Source organism: Mytilus californianus, unplaced genomic scaffold (assembly GCF_021869535.1).
Source record: "Mytilus californianus isolate M0D057914Y unplaced genomic scaffold, xbMytCali1.0.p SCAF_3, whole genome shotgun sequence".
NCBI lineage: Eukaryota > Metazoa > Mollusca > Bivalvia > Mytilida > Mytilidae > Mytilus > Mytilus californianus.
Genome location: NW_026262679.1, coordinates 98,527,610 through 98,550,096, shown reverse-complemented (window position 1 = coordinate 98,550,096; position 22,487 = coordinate 98,527,610). Strand labels below are relative to the sequence as shown.

At 32.4% G+C, this 22,487-nt stretch overlaps 3 long non-coding RNA genes across 4 annotated transcripts; 2 read left to right on the top strand and 1 right to left on the bottom strand.

The window, feature by feature from the left end:
* The first annotated feature begins 3 nt into the window (after positions 1 to 3).
* LOC127735510 (uncharacterized) lies at positions 4 to 7,339 on the top strand. The gene is made up of 3 exons (XR_007998436.1): positions 4 to 111; positions 5,360 to 5,458; positions 6,706 to 7,339. It is a non-coding gene; the product is annotated as an uncharacterized LOC127735510 (long non-coding RNA).
* Positions 7,340 to 15,651: 8,312 nt separating this feature from the next.
* Positions 15,652 to 22,487, bottom strand: LOC127735508 (uncharacterized). 2 transcript variants are annotated; one of them, XR_007998434.1, is made up of 4 exons: positions 22,263 to 22,487; positions 17,957 to 18,001; positions 17,372 to 17,450; positions 15,652 to 16,422 (listed from the first exon to the last, which is right to left on the bottom strand). It is a non-coding gene; the product is annotated as an uncharacterized LOC127735508 (long non-coding RNA). The 2 variants fall into 2 exon arrangements; XR_007998433.1 differs by having other exon boundaries at positions 22,292 to 22,487.
* Positions 18,012 to 19,584, top strand: LOC127735509 (uncharacterized). The gene is made up of 3 exons (XR_007998435.1): positions 18,012 to 18,835; positions 18,935 to 19,033; positions 19,199 to 19,584. It is a non-coding gene; the product is annotated as an uncharacterized LOC127735509 (long non-coding RNA).

The window sequence follows — 22,487 nt, the reverse complement described above, 5'->3', positions numbered from 1 at the left end:
ATTTATTGTACGAAAAAAAGAGTTTCCGAAGTGTACTTTCTGTTTCGATTTCACGTTATATTTATACTGCTGTTAATTGACGGACAAGAAGTCCTAAAGATGCGGAAAAGGGTAAACACTAAAACAAAAATTGCATGTTTACGACCAAATAACAAACATACCTTTGTTTTAAACATTAAGGCCAAAATATCAGGATTTGGTCCAACCTTGGATTTATAAACTTAAAAGTTCTCAGTATAAGTCTATAACTAATGAGTGGTGTGAGCATGTTGATAGTAAGAGATACTCATATTTATTATTATATGTTTACACAGTTGTGCCCCTATGATTTTTTTTATTATTGCCCTTAGTATAGGGGGTCTCATTTTTTTTGGGGGGGGGGGGGGGTTGGTTCTGATCCTGGATCCCACTTATTGTTTATTGAGAATCCCGTATCCCTCTTCTCATTGCCATAATAGCGCATGTAATTTCCTGTGTCCTGCCGGACTTCATTTCCTGTTTTTACGCTTAATTATTCGACCATCACGTGTCATGCTTAAAAAAATCAGCCAATACCGGGTCACACTTAGACCCTAATGAGACCCACTTAATTAGTATTCATAACCATATGATTAAACAGTTAGGCTGTGATGTTCGTCTGATTATTGCCCATTATAATCATGATCATATGATTAAACAGTTCGACTGTGATCATTGTCTGATTATTGCCATTGATAATCTTGATTAAACAGTTAGGCCATGATGATTGTTTGATTATTGCCATAAAAATTCATGATTATCTGATTACACAGTTTGACCGTGATGATCATTTGATTATTTCCCTTACTTTTCATGATTATCTGATTACATATTTTTGATTATTGCCCTTAATATTCATAATTATCTAATGTAAGGTTTGATTGTTGCCCTTGATATTCATGATAGATTAGATAATGTTATATCACACTTTGATCATGTTAATCATTTGATTATTCCCCTTATTGTACATGATCCAGGATTTTGAAAAAGGGGTAGAGGCCTTATGGTAAACCAACATTTAGAGCAATACGTTTATAAAGTCTATACATTTATCATATATGAAGCTCCCTGCTCCCTCTAAATCTGCCTTTGATGATAATGTGATAACAGGGTTTAATCATCACTTCAAATTGATTGGTTAATTATTGTCTTTATAACCTTGTTTAATCATGCCAATAGTTTTGATTTCTGCCCTAAAAATTCATGATCATGTTATTAAATAGGTTGATCATTACATAGTTAAATAGTTTGATCACTGCAATGTAATTGCAATACTTATATCAAGCCAGTACCTAAGAACCATATGAACAAAACAATACATACATGTCATTTAGACTGTACCTAAGAACCATATAAACAAAACTTATAACCTGAACCTAAGAACCATATAGAAAAAACTTATAACATAAACCTAAGAATCATAAACAATACATATACCCTCAATATAAGAACCATAGAAAAATATATAAAGCCTATATCTAAGAACCATAGAAAATACACATATACTGTAGACTATACTTAAACACCATAGACAACATAATAAGCTTATATCTAAGAATTATAGACAATATATACAGCCTATTTCTAACAACAATGGACTATACATATAGACTGAAACTAAGAACCATAGATGTGTTCCATTGAGACAACTCTCCATCCAAGTACAGACTGAAACTAAGAACCATAGACAAAACATGTCATGCATATATCCTTTATCGAAGAACAATAGATAATACATATAAACTAAACCTAAGAACCATAGACTATACATATATACTCTACCTAAGAACCACAGACAATACATATATACTGTACCTAAGAACCATAGACAATACATAATACATATAGACTGAACCTAAGAACCATAGACAATACATAATACATATAGACTGAACCTAAGAACCATAGACAATACATAATACATATAGACTTAACCTAAGAACCATAGACAATACATAATACATATAGACTGAACCTAAGAACCATAGACAAAACATATCATGCATATATCCTTTATCTAAGAACCATAGACAATACATATAAACTAAACCTAAGAACCCTAAACTATACATATAGACTCTACCTAAGAACCACAGACAATACATATAGACTGAACCTAAGAACCATAGGCAATAAATAGTACATGTAGATTGAACCTAAGAACCATAGACAAGCATAATACATATATCCTTTATCTAGACTCAAAAGACAATACATTATACATATATCCTTTATCTAGACCCTAATACAATACATACAGACCAGTCAGGCATATAACTCTACAGGGTTATTCCAGAAAATATCTTACATGTGTTATTACAGATACTTTCATGAGTTGTCTACTCTTTAATCCTTTAATTGTCTAAATCTGTGAGAACATATGTTTGTGATTAGTAAAATAAATCATAAACATTTTAATATTTAGTGGGCTCTAGGGAACTCTTGAAACTTTGTGGAAAAACTAAATGCATAGCCTTGAAAACTGATTTTTTAATTTTCATAAACCATGTAAAATCAATGTGATGAGGCTTTTAAGGGATAAACTTAGCTGTAATAACAAGGCTTAGATATTAAAAGCATGTGACTTATTATATGAGACACTTGGGAATTACTGGGAAGCTTGCAGAGAACCTCATTACATGCTCTGATCCTTATTTCTTACAATAAACTAAAAAACATTGCAATTAAGCCTGATGTATGTCTGAGCAAATGCTTTGGAGTGATGTAGAGAAGCTGTAATAACACCCTTTTAAATAGTTATTACAGGCATATTTTTTCTGTAATAACAAGTTACATAGATGTACTAAGCATGTTTGGCAAACTATGAACTGTTATATCTTTCTATAGTTGTGTATACATAGGACAAGAGTAATATCGATAGAACTTGTAAACATTTTAACAAAACTAATTATGTATATTGTCCCTTTGAAACATGTAACAAACATAAGTTATCACAGTTCTTTGATTTTTTAGTCCACAATAACAAATATATGTTATTCTCCTCTAATAATCCTATAGAGTTATATTCTTGACTGTAGATGGAACCTAAGAACCATATACAATACATATAGACTCTACCTAAGAACCACAGACAATACATATAGACTGAACCTACGAACTATAGACAACACATAATATATGTATATAGACTGTACCTAATAACCATAGACAGTACATATAGACTGTACCTAAAAACCATAGATAATACATATAGACTGTACCTTAGAAACATAGATAATACATATAGCCTATTTCTAAGAACACTAGATTGTACATGCAGACTGAACCTAAGAACCATAGACAATACATAAAAACTCTATACATAAGAACCATAGACAATACATATTGCCTATATCTAAGAACCATAGACAATGCATATGGACCATATCTGAGAACCTTAGACAATGCACATAGACTCTACCTAAGAACCATAGACAATACATATAGCCTATAACTTGGAACCATAGACAATGCATATAGCCTATAACTTAGAACCATACACAATACCTATAGACTATACCTTAAAACCATAGGCAATACACATAGCCTATATCTAAGAACCATAGACAATGCATATAGACTGAACCTAAGAACCATAGACAATGCATATAGACCAAACTTAAGAACCATAGACAATGCATATAGACTGAACCTAAGAACCACAGACAATGCATATAGACCAAATATAAGAACCATAGACAATGCATATAGACTGAACCTAAGAATCATAGACAATGCATATAGACTGAACATAAGAACCATAGACAATGCATATAGACCGAACGTAAGAACCATAGACAATGCATATGGACCATATCTGAGAACCTTAGACAATGCACATAGACTCTACCTAAGAACCATAGACAATATATATAGCCTATAACTTGGAACCATAGACAATGCATATAGCCTATAACTTAGAACCATAAACAATACATATAGACTATACCTTAAAACCATAGGCAATACACAAAGCCTATATCTAAGAACCATAGATAATGCATATAGACTGAACCTAAGAACCATAGACAATGCATATAGACCGAACGTAAGAACCATAGACAATGCATATGGACCATATTTGAGAACCTTAGACAATGCACATAGACTCTACCTAATAACCATAGACAATACATATAGCCTATAACTTGGAACCATAGACAATGCATATAGCCTATAACTTAGAACCATAAACAATACATATAGACTATACCTTAAAACCATAGGCAATACACATAGCCTATATCTAAGAACCATAGGCAATACACATAGTCTATATCTAAGAACCATAGACAATACATATAGCCTATATCTAAAAACCATAGACAATACATATAGCCTATCGTGTACTTGGCTGGGGGACTATGGTAAGAACCAAGTAACGAGTCAACGAATAAACTGTACTTCACACTTTACTTCAATCAATTTTTAATACATGGCCATGCTACTGCACTGGCAGACGACAACTAACTTAAAAATAAATAATTAAAAACATGTTCCACCTTTTCCGACATAAGAGATAAATAACTGAACTAGTATACATATTTGTTTAGGGGCCAGCTGAAGGACACCTCCGGGTGCGGGAGTTTCTCGCTGCATTGAAGACCCATTGGTGGCCTTCGGCTGTTGTCTGCTCTATGGTCGGGTTGTTGTCTCTTTGACACATTCCCCATTTCCATTCTCAATTTTATATCTAAGAACCATAGACAATATATATAAATTGAACATAAGAACCATAGACAATGCATATAGCCTGTATCTTAGAACCATAGACAATGCATATAGACTGAACCTAAGAACCATATCTAAGAACCATAGACAATACATACGGACCATTTCTAAGAACCATAGACAATACTTATAGACTGAACCTAAGAACCATAGACAATACATATAGCCTGTATCTTAGAACCATAGACAATACATACAGACTTAACCTAAGAACCATATTTAAGAACCATAGGCAATGCATATGGACCATTTCTAAGAACCATAGACAATACATATAGACTGAACCTAAGAACCATAGACAATACATATAGCCTGTATCTTAGAACCATAGACAATGCCTATAGCCTGTATCTTAGAACCATAGACAATGCATATAGACTGAACCTAAAAACCATATCTAAGAACCATAGACAATACATATGTACCATTTCTAAGAACCATAGACAATACATATAGACTGAACCTAAGAACTATAGACAAAACATATAGCCTGTATCTTAGAACCATAGACAGTATATAAATCCAAATGTAACAACCATAGACAATACATTTAGCTTATACATTACCTGTAATAATTGTTATATTGAATTCAATAATTTTCTTTCTACAGAGTTCCAGGAGACTTGGTGCATTCATTCTTAGTTAACAAATCACATTGTAAAGGTTTTGGACACACTCTGTAATGTCACACCAGATGTATTAGATACTGGTATGTATATAGACAATATAAATATTGTTTTATTTTTAGATTTGGTAAGTGCCCCATGCATTAATTTTGAACCCCATCATTTAAAATTAAAAATTCCCTTTTTCTCTATGAATTAATCCATAGGTTTTTGGATTGGAAACATAGGTATAAAAATAAAAAGATGTGGTATGATTGCCACCAGAGACTAATTGACATAAAGGTAAGGAACTTAAGGTCATTGTACAGCCTTCAACAATGAGCAAACCATTAAAGAACAAATAAAAATGTTCAGCTGATAAATGGCCTAACTCATCAGATCAATACAAACATGACAATTAAACCACAAAAACAACTGGAGCCAATTTATCAGCAAAAAAGATTTTTCTGATCATGTTTGTTGTGACAAATGAAATATTTAGCTTGAAAATTAAGTCTGCAAGGCCCTGCTATTTATGTTTCCTAGGCTTATAATATTGGTTGAAATCCTGACCATTTGTCCACTTTTACAACAACCTCCATTTTACATAATTGAAGTGTCTTGGACAATTTTCTGTATTAAAAGATAAACAAAAAGTGTCCTGTTTTAATACTTTCTTACACATGTAATCATCAATTTGAAACACTTTCAGCTTGTTGCAATGGTCAGAAAAGACATTTCGTAATCTACTCTTTTATATATTTCTAACACAAGAAAATATATACATTATAAAATATGTGGCAAGGAAACCCTTGTTTATTTATACAAGAATGTTATTCTATGCAAGAGTGTAATATTGATCTTCTTGCAAACCTAATGGAACTTTTACATTGGGTCATCTTCTTTTGGTCAAGGTAATTAAACATTTATCTGTTCTATTACCAATTGAATAATTACAATAGTTATAAGTCTCTTTATAGTTTTTCACTGGGACCTTTAAATATTTTCTAAGAGAAATCTATCACTCAATGATTAATTTACATGAATAACAAAGATGAAAAGACATGTATCAACTCACAAAACCTCTTGCTTGCCAATTCTATGAATTCTGCAAGATCATGCATGAAAAAAAGATATTTTCGTCAGAAACTATTTGACAGAATGTGGTCAACTGCTATACAGTGATGAGTTGTAGAGAGTTTGCTCTTTTCAGGTCTTTCATGCACCAAATTCTATACTTTCTTCTCAAAATGCAATGTGTTCTGTCTGACTTCTTTGAAAATTTATAGTTTAAGTTTTAAAAGAATTAATGAGAGCTTACACATTCTAACATAAGAATTTTATATTTCAGGTTGTTCAACATCTACTATGTCAAAGTTCACATAAAACCTCAAGGAGTTAGCACACAGATGGTTGAGCAGAATAACTGAACAAAACAACAAAAAAAGATTTTAACATTCTGTAATACATGAACTATTGAAATTTTTCATAGGCACTGCACATAAATGTATATGAAAATTATAAACTTTTGATGTCTTTAATTATAAGAACTATTTACAAGTTGTTTAGTATATAAAAATGACTATGAAAAAAATACCTATTTTAAAAATATTTTTGTAATATTTAAATTATCCATGAAAATTTTCTTGAAGCTTTTTTTTAAATTTCATTGGATAAAAGAGATGGTAGGTGGAAATTCTGCTTAGATAATATGAAAACTAACTAAACAAATAGTAAACATGTATACTACTTTTGGAATATGATACCTACATCTTTATCGAAGCATAATTGAGTATAACAATAAAATCAATACCATCGATTGTTTGTAAATATTTATGCTTATATTTCAATAATGAGTAAAAATCATTATCATTAATTGAAACAACTTGCTCAGAAATGCTTACCAATAACTAGAACCAAGGTGTGAAGGACATATCCATTACATTTTGTAAATTATCAGAATATATGTGACATTAGCAAAAGGACTATTTTAGTTTTTGATTATATAAGCTGAATACTTAATGAGGCCATCACTTGTTATATTAAAAACACATTTTGACGTAAAGGCATATTTACAAACACATTAGTTTTAGGTAATACAGGTAATAACAGAAACAAAGGTATTAAACACATTTGTGTTACAATTCTGTTGTTTACAGAGTATACACATATTTATAAACAACTAATAAATATAGATTCTACCACTGCATCGAGTGTGATACGATATTAACCACTCGAGACAGTTAAATTTTCAAATTTAAATCGAGAGGCTCGCCGAGCGTTTTAAATATTTAAAATTTATTTGTTGAGAGTGGATAAATATCGTATTACACGAGATTTGGTGGTGGAATTAGTTTCTCTAATGATTTTCTAACAATATGCAGGCAAACTTATTCCTTCTTTTCGAATGATCTGCAAAAAGATGTGTTCTTTCTATCTGACGTCATCAGGCATGGTCGCCTTTTTTCATGCCGTCACAATAGGAAATTCATAGGAAAGCAAGAAAATTCGACGTCATAATTGGATTTTAACCAATGAAGAACTGAGATCAAACGAACCACACGTTGATTAAATTTTTTTTTACAATGGGTGCAGAAAGGGATAAATTGACGAAGAATTAGAGAAAATAATATAAACCTGAAATATTTGTTAGCTGTGGTTATTATATACAGTCTATATATATTGTCTGTGGTTCTTCAAGAAAGTTTATATACATTGTCTGCAGTTGTTCGATACAGACTATATAAATTGTCTGTATATGAATAAGGAGATATGGTATGTTTGCCAATGAGACAACTATCCACCAAAGTTCAAATGATGTTAGCAGTTATTGACAACCATACAGAATTCTACAATGAGAAAAATAACTCATACCATCTAGTCAGCATTAAAAGGCATCGACATGAAAAAAAATGAAACAATTCAATTGAGAAAACTAATGTCTTAAGTTATAGCAAATCAATTTACAAATATGACAGACATGAACCAACAACAACCACTGAACTTCAGTGTCCTTACTTGGGAAAGGCACACCAATAGTGCAGTTATAAGATACTGTCTGCATTTATTGTCTGTGGTTGTTGGATACAGTGTGTATATGTTGTCTGTGGTTGTTAGATGCAGTCTGTTAATGTTGTCTGTGGTTCTAAGATACAGTGTGAATATGTTGTCTGTGTATATTGTCTGTGGTTGCTAGATACAGTGGGTATATGTTGTCTGTGGTTGCTAGATACAGTGGTATATGTTGTCTGTGGTTGCTAGATACAGTGTGTATATGTTGTCTGTGGTTCTTAGCTGCAGTGTGTATATGTTGTCTGTGGTTCTTAGATACAGTGTGTATATGTTGTCTGTGGTTCTTAGATGCAGTGTGCATATGTTGTCTGTGGTTCTTAGATACAGTGTGAATATGGTGTCTGTGGTTCTTAGATACAGTCTGTGTATATTGTCTGTGGTTGCTAGATACAGTGTGTATATGTTGTTTGTGGTTGCTAGATACAGTGGGTATATGATGTCTGTGGTTGCTAGATACAGTGTGTATATGTGTGTCTGTGGTTGCTAGATAGTGTGTATATGTTGTCTGTGGTTGCTAGATACAGTGTGTATATGTTGTCTGTGGTTGCTAGATATAGTGTGTATATGTTGTATATGGTTGCTAGATAAGGGTGTATATGTTGTCTGTGGTTATCAGATAGAGTCTATATATGTTGTCTGTGGTCCTTAATTACCGTTAGTGTATATTGTCTGTGATTGCTAGATACAGTATGTATATGTTGTTTGTGGTTGTCAAATGCAGTCTGTTTAAATTGTCTGTGGTTGTAAGATGCATTCTGTGTATATTGTCTGTGGTTCTTTTATAGTCTTTGGATATTGTCTGTGGTTGCTAGATACAGTGTGTATATGTTGTCTGTGTTTGTTAGACACAGTCAGTATATGCTGTTTGTGGGTTTTAGATACAGTCTGTGTATATTGTCTGTGGTTGTTAGATGCATTCTGTGTATATTGACTGTGATTGCTAGATACAGTGTGTATATATTGTCTGTGCTTGTTAGACAGAGCCAGTATATGCTGTCTGTAGGTTTTAGATACAGTCTGTATATGTTGTCTATGGTTGATAGGTAAATCTAGAATAGAGGTTATATAGAAACAGGGAATGTGTCAAAAAGACAACCGATGTGTCTTTAACGAATAGAGAAAAATCCAACATCTGGAGGCGGGCTTCAGTTTGCTCCTAAAATAATGTAAACTAGTTCAGTTAAAAAAAAAAGGAATATATATATATAAAAAGAAGATGATGTATGATTGCCAATGAGACTACTCTCCACAAGAGACCAAATGACACAGAAATTAATAGCTATAGGTCATCGTACGGCCTTCAACAATGGACAAAGCCTGAAACTGCATAGTCGGCTATAAAAGGCCCCGAAATCACTAATGTAATACAATTCAAAAAACAAAAAAACTAACGGTATAATGTACAAAATAAATGAAAGAAAAACAAATATGTAACACAACAAAAAACGACAACCACTGAATTACAGGCACCTGACTTGGGACCAGCAGTGAGCACATAGATACATAATGTGGCGGGGGTTGAACATGTTAGCGGGAATCCAACCCTCTCCTAACCTGGAACTGTGGTGTAACAGTACAACATAAGACCGAACTATAAAAATCAGTTGAAAAAGGCTTAAATCATCAGATGATACACATAGAAATAAATATAACAAAACAACGTGGACGTGACCGGGTATTGTACATCCCAACAACATAAAGACACTAAGTACAGATCTGACAGTACTCGATCGAAGTTACCGGCAGCTAGTTCAAAGCCAATATCAACTTATATAAAAAAAAATCATTCATCCAAGACTAAATTATTAATCAGTACACATCCACCATCCAATGGATTTAGTGTAAAGACATCATAAACAGTCAGAGAAAAACATGACCTTGAACAATGCCAAGATACGAGAGTCGATAGATTGTAGATCAATGAAAGTGTGTATATATATAACAATAATATCATTGAGTTTGCTTTTAACTTACTGATAACAAAATCAATATTAACACAAAAAAAAACATCATTCAAAGATTTACATGGTAATTATATAATATGAAAATAGTGTGTACCGTTTTGTATGATGTAATTGGACCTTATGATACAAAGTATACGGTCATTTGATAATTCTTTAAGTGTTGTATGATGTACTAGTAATTGGACCTTATGGTATAAGGTAAATGGTTATTTGGTACAGTCTATAAAGACTTTGTAAAGAATCACTCTGATTCAAACAAAAAATTCTCTGAAACTGACATTATCAAGATGCTTGATTTCTTGATTGACAACATATTTGTTACGTTTGGAGGACGTGTTTTTCAACAGACTGTCGGAATTCCAATGGGAACCAGTTGTGCCCCTCTTCTTGCCGACTTGTTTCTTTGTTATTATGAGGCCGACTTCATACAGGAACTTCTTAGGAAGAAAGATAAGAAGTTAGCAATATCCTTTAACTCTACATTCCGCTATATAGATGATGTTCTCTCACTAAATAATACAAAATTTGGTGACTATGTTGAACGAATCTATCCCATCGAACTAGAGATAAAGGATACTATAGATACAGTTAAGTCTGCCTCATATCTTGACTTACATCTAGAAATTGACAATGAGGGTCGGTTGAAAACAAAACTTTACGACAAAAGAGATGATTTCAGCTTCCCAATTGTGAACTTTCCTTTTCTATGTAGCAACATTCCAGCAGCGCCTGCATACGGAGTATATATCTCCCAATTCATACGATATTCCCGGGCTTGTGTTTCCTATCATGATTTCCTTGATAGAGGATTGCTGCTCACAAGGAAGCTATTAAACCAAGAGATCCAAATGGTGAAGTTGAAGTCATCCCTTCGTAAATTTTATGGACGCCATCACGAGTCGGTTGACCGTTATGGAATAACCGTTTCACAGATGATATCGGATATGTTCCTTATGTCGTAACTACAATACCCTCCCTTTTCACGAATGTGAATTACCGAATTAGACTATTTACCGGATTTGTAATAACATAAGCAACACGACGGGTGCCACATGTGGAGCAGGATCTGCTTACCCTTCCGGAGCACCTGAGATCACCCCCAGTTTTTGGTGGGGTTTGTGTTGCTTAGTCTTTGGTTTTTATGTTGTGTCATCTGTACTATTATTTGTCTGTTTGTCTTTTTATTTTTGGCCATGGCGTTGTCAGTTTGTTTTCGATCTATGAGTTTGACTGTCCCTCTGGTATCTTTCGTCCCTCTTCTATAAGTGTTGCATGTGGTTATTTGACCTAATTGTATAAGGTATGTTGTTTTTTAGTACAGTCTATAAGTTTTGAGACAATTCGACCTTGAGGTATGAAGTATATATGGCTATTTGATTCATTCTATGATTGTTGTCTGAGGTATTTGAATCTTCTGGTATAAGATATGTAGCTATTTAAAACAGTATAAATTGAGCGTTGTAAGAGATTATTCGAATTAAAAGGGTACGTCAAGAGAAGTTTTGAATCTTGATAGTAATTGTAACAAGCATTATTTGTTGAATAAAATTATAATGTGTTACAGTACATACACTTATTATTAAAGCTTTTAATGGATTATGCTTCGTTTCATGAAAATAAATGGCCAACGTAGCTTCAAAAGTCTTTGTTTAGGGTTGAATAAATCGTACTTTGTAAACAAACAAAAAACTCTGATACAATTTATATCACGTTCGGAGGACGTTTTTTTTCCACAAACTATCGACCGAATCCCATGGAAAGCAACTGGGCTATTCTTCCTGCCGAATTGTTCCGTTATTTACATGAGACAGACTCCATACGGAGCTTCTACGGAAGAATGAAAAGAAGCTAGCATTAATTTATGAGTTCACTTTTTGCTATCTAGATGAGGTCATCTCACTGAATAATTCAAAGTTTGGTGACTATGTTGAACAAATCTATCCCATCGAACGTGAAATTAAGGATACACAATATACAGATAAATCTGCCTCATATCATGACTTATATCTAAAATTGACAATGAGTATCGGCTGAGATCAAAACTTTACGACAATATAGAGAAGATTCAGTTTCCCACTGTACATTTTCCATTTCTATGTAATGACATCCCAGCAGCAGCTGCATATAGATTATTTATCTCACAGTTGATATGATATTCAAAAGTTTGCATTCCCTATCATGATTTCCTTAATATGGAATTGCTGCTTAAAAGGAAGATATTGACCTATGAGTTCCAAGTGGTAGAGTAATCTATAGACAACATGTATCTAGGAATCACACCATCTACAGACATCTTGTATCGGGGAACCATACCATCTATAAACAACTTATACCGAGGAAACAACACCATAAATGACAACTTGTATAAATTTAAGAACCACACATTCTAAAGATAACATATATCTAGGAACCATACCATCTGTACACAACTTGTATCAAGGAACCACACCATATATGGACAACATGTACTAAGGAACCACACCATCTATAGACAACTTGTATCTAGGAACCCCAACATCTATAAAAAAACTTATATCGAGGAACAAAACCATATAAAGATAACCTGTATCTAGGAACCACACCATATATAGATAACTTATATCTAGTAACCACACCGTCTGTAGACACCTGCTATCTAGGAACCAAGCAATATATAGATAAATAAAGGCTTCAGTAGTACACCGCTGTTCGAAAGTCATAAATCGATTGAGAGAAAACAAATCCGGGGTACAAATTAAAACCGAGGGAAACAACGAAACAACAGAAACACTAAAGTGCATCAAAAAACAAATCGACAATGCAACACACACAGAAACGAACTATAAGATAACAACTGCCATATTCCTGACTTGGTACAGGACATTTTAAGAAAAAATGGTGGGTTGAACATGGTTTTGTGGCTAGCCAAACCTCGTGCTTTTATGGCAATGTTAAATATAACACTAAAAGGACAACATTACATGACAGGACTACAGTACAAATAAATGCAAGAACTTTCAGGACAAAGAAATACACAAATTAACAATACAATATTACATGCTTATAGTTAGCAAAGGTACCAGGCTTATAATTTAATACGCCAGACGCGCGTTTCATCTCCATAAGACTAAGTAATTTCTTGGAACCATACCATCTAAAGACAACTTGTATCCGTATCCAGAAACAATACCATATATTGTATTTAGGAACAATACCTTCAATAAATAACTTATTTCTAGAAACCATACCATTTATTTAAAACTTGTATCTGGGAACCACACCATCTATGGACAATTTGTATCTAAGAACCACGCCATCTTAACACACCATCTTAAGATAACCTTAGGAATAGATTACCTTAGCTGTTTCTGGCAAAAAATTTAGGAATTTTAGTCCTCAATGCTCTTCAACTTCGTACTTTTTGGGCCTTTTTAACTTTGTTGGATTCGAGCATCACTGATGAGTCTTTTGTAGACGAAACGCGCGTCTGGCGTAAATAAAAAATGTAGTCCTGGTATCTATGGTGAGTTTATTTATATCTAGGAACTATACTATGTATTTAAAACTTGTATCCAGCAACCATTACATCTATAGAAAACTTGTATCTAAGAACCAAACCACATATAAACAACTTATATCTAGGAACCACGTCTTATATAAATAACTTATATCTAGGAACCATACCTTCTATAAATAACTTATTTCTATAAACCATGCCATTTATTTAAAACTTGTATCTAGGAACCACACCATCTATAGACAACTTAGATCGAGGAACCACACCTTATATAGACAACATGTTTCTAGGAACCACACAATATATAGTCAGCTTGTGTCTAGGAACCACACCATCTATAGACAACTCATATTGAGGAACCACACCGTATATAGACAACATGTATCCAGGAACCATACGAAATATAGAAAACTAGAATCTAGGAACCATACCCAGACAACTTGTATCTTGATAATATAGACATCGTGTATCCAGAAACACACTATGTATAGAAATCCATCATATTGAACTAATTTTCTTTTAAAACCAACCTGTATCTAAAAACCATGTTATGTATAGACAAGAGAGGCAAAAGATACCAAAGAGACATTCAAACTCATAACCGTTGGTTTTCCCGTTTGAATGGTTTTACACTAGTAATTTTTGGGGCCCTTTAGAGCTTGATGTTTGGTGTGAGCTCTGTGTTGAAGACCGTACTTTGACCTATAATGGTTTACTTTTATAAATTGTAACTTGGATGGAGAGTTGTTTCATTGGCACTCATACCACATCTTCTTATATCTATCATAAGCCGAAAATAAACTGACAACACTATGGCTAAAAAAGGAAAAAAAAAAGACCAACAAACAAAATTATACAAAACACAAAACAGAAAACTAAAGACTGAGCAACATGAAACCCACCAAAAACGTTAACTGTATTGAAGAACCTTACAAGGCTTTTTTACATAACCAGTACTTAAGACACATACCAATTTGAATCCTTTTGTTTTAAGAACCATGAACTACCTGTTAAAACAACCTGTATCGAAGAACTCCACATTATAAAAACTACTTCATATGAGATATATATATAAACCATGTAAAAAGAACCTGTAGATTTGAACCTTAGATATACTAGTATATATGATTAATATTCGCCTTTTGTATTTTTATTTGAAAATTCAACCAGTTATTCCTTCCAACATTACACAACAGTATTAATATAGGCTATGGTTATGAAGAGACACTGTTCACATCTAGAATTTTGTCACTTGGCTGCATTTGGTAGTGTATACGATATTTTCACACAGTTTTATGGTCAAACGAAGATAATTGGTCACAGGTTGTATGTATAACTTTACAGTCCTCAATGTATTCTTGCCTTAATTACTCTTAATGTTATGTATGTTTGTATATTTCAACAGTTTTTTGTTAGTGAATTTCAATAATATTTTGACAGAATCAAAGTGTTGTTTTGGCTCTGCAGCATACTTGGGTATATCATGGTCAACTGTTTTTCCCAGTATTAGCCAGTACAAATAAATGCTCATAAATTGGGATTGTGCTTTCATTGTAGGAAGAAGGCTGCATTTGTAATAATTTTGATACATGTAAATAATTAGATGACTGAGTAAACAATATTTTTGGCTTTCCAATTATATTTTACACCATTTAAAATACATTAAAAACAAATCAAACATGAATAAAGAGTCTATAACCTAATACAGGTTGGTTGGTCATGCAATCTAAACAATGCCATATACAAAGATATAAAAAGACAAATAAAACATTCACAAATATTTATTTTCTAAATTTATCCCCTGGTTGTATTTCAGCATTTCCTGTCACATGAAAAATCAATTTTGTATCAATTACATAAATATCTTAGAAATTTGTGCTGTTCAAAATCAATTGAGATATGGATTATTAAGATGTTCTAATTACAACAAACTTTTTAGCTTAAATACATCACTGAAAATGTATGCATATAAAAACAAGAATGTGTCCATAGTACATGGATGCCTCACTCGCACTATCATTTTCTATGTGGACCGTGAAATTGGGGTCAAAACTCTAATTTGGCATTAAAATTAAGAAGATTATATCATAGGGAACATGTGTACTAAGTAACAAGTTGATTGGACTTCAACTTCATCAAAATCTACCTTGACCAAAAAATTTAACCTGAAGCGGGACAGACGGACAAACGAACAGACTAGAAAATGTAATGCCCCTCTACTAATGTAGGTGGGGCATAAAAAAGAATATTTCTTTTTTACATGAATTGTCGCTTTCATTTTCTATTATACTACATGTCCCTCATGTGTTGTTGTATTGACACATTAAAAGTGTGACCACCTGCCACACGCTGAACACCTTATTCTCCATGACAATTGTACCAGCTAATGGCATCCCACTATGTCACACATTTCTCTTGTCAGCCATTGGCAGTCTTTTAGCAACTTGCATTGTTCTGTTCTAAACACCCTGAAGAATAGCCTGAGGATGTTCAAACCTGGATGTTCTGGGCTGATGTGTTTTAAGCCCTACACATTCTGTAAAACAATTAGAACACATATAAAATCTCGGAGAAAAAATGTATAGTTACACATAAAAAGTTGTCATCGATCTTCTTTCAGTACAAAGGTAGCTAAATTAAATAATGTGTCCTTTGAAACACATTGACTAAAATTAAAAACACTTATCTCAAAAAGCTATTATAGTGCATACTGGTACATGACCAGACATGAATACATGTAAAGTTATCCATTCTTTTAATACTAATTCTAAAAGGTAATCAACTTAACAATTTTTATCTGTTCTTTAATTGATTTTGTTATATATAAATTAAAACATAACTAAATATGTTTTTTTATACAGTTGTGAACACTTCAGGAACTACATATTGTTTGATACTTAAGTTTTGGAATTGCACAGTGTCATGGTTTTCATATACTGGTAATTGCATCTTCATATTAAATCCACTGGAGGTACACTGATTGATATTTCAGTCTTGAAAACCTGTTTTTTAATTTGTTTTAATTGGTTTTGAATAATGGGGCTTTGTATTGATTTGATGAGTCAAGCCTTTTTCAACTGGTTTTACAGTTAGTTCTCAATTTGTGCTGTAACACCACTTTCTCTGGTTAATGGAAGGTTGAGCCCTCATTAACATGGTTAACCCGTACTCATTTAGTAAGTTATTGTCCTAAGACATTTTGTCATGTTACTAGCTTTCATAGCTTAATTTCTAATATACTTTTTGTTTATTGTTACAGGACCATATGATGACATTTACTTGCTTAGATATGTGGTATCTGATGGATAGTTGCCTCAGCTAAAAAAATCTCAATATATGTTTTTTTTCTCGATATATTATGGTTTGTTTGTTTTTCAACATGTACTGTGGATCCTTAATGGTTTATGATCATTTAATGCCACAACTGTATTTCCTAATCAATATAGTATACTCATGAATAGATATTGTACCATTTGTGTGCTTACTTCAAAACTCAATGGACTTGGTTTCTTTGTTCAATATAATTGACACCACGGTCTCACCATTTTCCAACATTTTATTCACCTAGAAGTAAAAAGAAATGTTCCAAAAAGACTTGGACAGAACAAGTATTCAGAGTACCTAGAAAACATAGGTAAAAATCTATTTCTTCTCTGTGATTATTTTTGGTCAATGTAAACTTTTAAAAAGAACAATTTGATCAAAATTATCAGTTTAGATGTATAACAAATTTAACAAAAATGCCAAACATAAGATATTTTGACCTATATCAAATTTTGAGGATTGTGGCTTCATAATTATTTGTGGAATACACATTTTTGTCGATTTCTTGGGCATGGGTAAACCACTATTACAAATTTAAATACATTGTATTTAATAAAGAAGCCATTCTGTATTAGCTTGAATGCAGCCTTTTGCAAAACCATGAATCCAAATATCCATTAAAGTATGATTTTTCTCAATCAACGAAAAACAAAATTGATCCAAATTAATGGATGTAGCTGCATATATAAATCTAAAGTATCAAAGGTAGAACTCCTAGTAGAAATTGTTATTTAAATTTAACTAACCAGCTTCTTCACCTTTTCCCAATCTTCCTTGTTGTTTTCTTGGTCCTATAAATAAATATAGTAAATTATTTATCAAACTAGAACAGCTATTACATGTATTATGCACTACCATTTATTTTTATGAATCATTATTACCAAAAGAAATAAAGAAACTTAGGCCTGCACAAGTAAAGTGGGAAACAAGATGTATATGTTGTGCTGGCTGTATGTTCTATACCCCTCTAAATCATGTGTGATTTAACATTCCTCACATCTCAGGCTTGACTAAATTTAAATCTATTGATTTGGTTGATTTTTGCAGCATTGACTTACTTCAAGGAGGACAATTTTTATTGGTCGACGGAGCCAGAATGCCAGAAGAAATTGGAATGCAATTATATTTATATAAAGTTTACCAATAATGCTTGTGGTACTAAGCCATTGTATAGTGTCCCCCAAAGAGTGAATGTCATGCTTGAGCAATAGATCTTACATTCAGGCTATATGTATTGTCTATGGTTCTCAGGTACAGGTTGTGTATTTTCTAAAGTTCATAGGTACATGCAATTTGTATTGTCTCAGTTTTTTGTCTGTGGTTCTTGGGTAGAGTCTATATGAATTGTCAGTGGTTCTTAGATATAGGCTATATGTATTGTCTATGGTTCTTAGATATATTCTATATGAAGTGTCTATGGTTCTAAGATTTAGTCTATATGTAGTGTGTATACATCTTAGATATATTCTATATGAAGTGTCTATGGTTCTTAGATTTAGTCTATATGTATTGTGTATGCTTCTTAGATTTAGTCTATATGTACTGTCTATGGTTCTTAGAAATATTCTATATGTATTGTCTATGGTTCTTAGGTACAGTCTATATGTATTGTCTATGGTTCTTAGGTACAGTCTATATGTATTGTCTAAGGTTCTTATGTTCAGTCTATATGAATTGTCTATGGTTCTTAGATATAGGCTATATGCATTGTCTATGGTTCTTAGGTTCAGTCTATATGTATTGTCTATGGTTCTTAGGTTCAGTCTGTATGTATTGTCTATGGTTCTTAGATATAGGCTATATGTATTGTCTATGGTTCTTAGGTTCAGTCCATATGTATTGTCTATGGTTCTTAGGTTAAGTCTATATGTATTGTCTATGGTTCTTAGGTACAGTCTATATGTATTGTCTAAGGTTCTTATGTTCAGTCTATATGAATTGTCTATGGTTCTTAGATATAGGCTATATGCATTGTCTATGGTTCTTAGGTTCAGTCTATATGTATTGTCTATGGTTCTTAGGTTCAGTCTGTATGTATTGTCTATGGTTCTTAGATATAGGCTATATGTATTGTCTATGGTTCTTAGGTTCAGTCTATATGTATTGTCTATGGTTCTTAGGTTCAGTCTATATATATATTGTCTATGGTTCTTAGGTTCAGTCTATATGTATTGTCTATGGTTTATAGGTACAGTCTTTATGTATTGTCTATGGTTCTTATGTCCAGTCTATATGTATTGTCTATGGTTCTCAGATAAAGGCTTCATGTATGGTCTATGGTTCTTAGGTTTAGTTTATATGAATTATCTATGGTTCTTAGAGAAAGGCTATATGTTTTGTCTATATGGTTCCTAGGTTCAGTCTATATGTATAGTATATAGTTGTTAAATAAAAGCGTTATATATTGTCTATAATTCTTAGATATCAGCTTGATATGTTGTCTATGGTCTTTAGGTACAGTCTATATGTATTTTCTATGGTTCTTAGATATAGGCTTAATGTATTTCCTATGGTTCTTATGTTTAGTTTATATGTATCATATATGGTTCTTAGATATAGGGTACATGTATTGTTTATGGTTCTTAGATATATGCTTTATTAATTGTCTATATGGTTTTTAGGTTCAGGTTATAAGTTTTGTCTATATGGTTCTTAGGTACAGTCTATATGACATGTATGTATTGTTGATATGGTTCTTAGGTACAGGCTTTATATATATATATTGTAATTCCAGTGCAGTAATCCAACTACTAATATGATTAACATGATCAAAGTGTAACCACATAATCATAAACATTAGGGGAGTATTCAAACTAATAAAATGATCAACCGATATAATAACATGATCATGAATTTTTAGGGCAGAAATCGAAACTATCGGCATGATTAAACCAGGTTATAAAGGACAATAATCAAACAATCGATTCGAAATGATGATGATGATTAAACCCTGTAATCACATGATCATCAAAGGCGGATTTAGAGGGGGCAGGGAGCTTCATATATGATAAATGTATAGACTTTTAAACATATTGCTCAAAACGTTGGTTTTCCATAGGGCCTCACACCTTTTTCAAAATCCTGGAATCATGGATCATGAATAATAAGGGCAATAATAAAATGATTAACATGATCAAAGTGTGATATTACATTATCTAATCTATCATGAATATCAAGGGCAATAATCAAACCTTAAATTAGATATTTATGAATATTAAGGGCAATAATCAAAAATATGTAATCAGATAATCATGAATAGTAAAGGCAATAATCAATAGATTATCATGTTTAACTGTTCAATCATATGATTATGGTTATTAAGGGTAATAATCAAATGATCGTCATGTTCGAAACAGTGTAATCAGATGATCATGAATATAAGGGCAATATTCAAACGATCATCATGTTCAAACTGTGTAATCAGATGATCACGAATATTCAGGGCAATAATCAAACGATCATCATGTTCAAACTATGCAATTAAATAATCATGAATATTAAGGGCAATAATCTAACAATCATCATAGTCAAACTGCGTAATCAGATAATCATGAATATTAATGGTAATAATCAAACAATCATCATGGCCTAACTGTTTAATCATATGATCATGATTATCAGGGGCAAAAATCAATCAATTATCATGGCCTAACTGTTTAATCATAATTTTGATCATGATTATCAAGGGCAATAATCAGACGATCATCATGGCCTAACTGTGTAATCATGGTTATCAAGGGCAATAATCAGACGATCATCATGGCCTAACTGTGTAATCATATGGTTATATATATATTAAGGGAAATAATCAAACAGTCATCATGGCCTAAATGTTAAATCATATGATCACGATTATCAAGGGCAATAATCAGACGATCATCACGGCCTAACTGTGTAATCATATGATTATGAATATAAAGGGCAATAATCAAACAATCATAATGGTCCAACTGAGTAAACATATGATTATGAATATTAATGGCAATAATCAAACAATCATCATGGCCTAACCCTGTTTAATCATATGATCATGATTATCAAGGGCAATATTCAGACGATCATCACGGCCTAACTGTGTAATCATATGATTATGAACATAAAGGGCAATATTTAAACAATCATCATGGTCAATCTGTGGAATAATATGATTATGATGATTATGAATATTAATGGCAATAATCAAACAATCATCATGGCCTAACCCTGTTTAATCATATGATCATGATTATCAAGGGCAATATTCAGACGATCATCACGGCCTAACTGTGTAATCATATGATTATGAACATAAAGGGCAATATTTAAACAATCATCATGGTCAATCTGTGGAATAATATGATTATGATGATTATGAATATTAATGGCAATAATCAAACAATCATCATGGCCTAACCCTGTTTAATCATATGATCATGATTATCAAGGGCAATATTCAGACGATCATCACGGCCTAACTGTGTAATCATATGATTATGAACATAAAGGGCAATATTTAAACAATCATCATGGTCAATCTGTGGAATAATATGATTATGATGATTATGAATATTAATGGCAATAATCAAACAATCATCATGGCCTAACCCTGTTTAATCATATGATCATGATTATCAAGGGCAATATTCAGACGATCATCACGGCCTAACTGTGTAATCATATGATTATGAACATAAAGGGCAATATTTAAACAATCATCATGGTCAATCTGTGGAATAATATGATTATGATGATTATGAATATTAAGAGCAATAATCAAACGATCAACATGATTTGAATGTGTGATCAACTTATCATGAATAATAATTTCTTCTAACTATCAACATAATCACACCGTGTAATCATATAATCATGAATATCAGGGGAAAACTCTTACTATCAACATGATCACACTACTCACTAGTTATAAGACTTATAGTGATTAACTTATACATAATACAGGGAATTTTATAAATCCCAGGTTGGACCAGAGCCTGATATTTTGGCCTAAATGTTTAAAGCAAAGGTATGTTTATTATTTGGTCGTAAACAGGCAATTTTTGTTTTCGTGTTTACCCTTTTCTGCATCTTTAGGACTCACTTACCCGTCAGTTAACGGCAGTATAAATATAACGTGAAATCGAAACAGAAAGTACACTTCGGAAATTCTCTTTTTCGTACAATAAATCCGAGTTACATTAAGAACCAATTGTATGATAGATAACAAAAATGAAAAATAAATAAGCCAATCAGAGCGTGGTCCATATCGTGGTTTTTAAATCCTAAAAACCACTACTATTA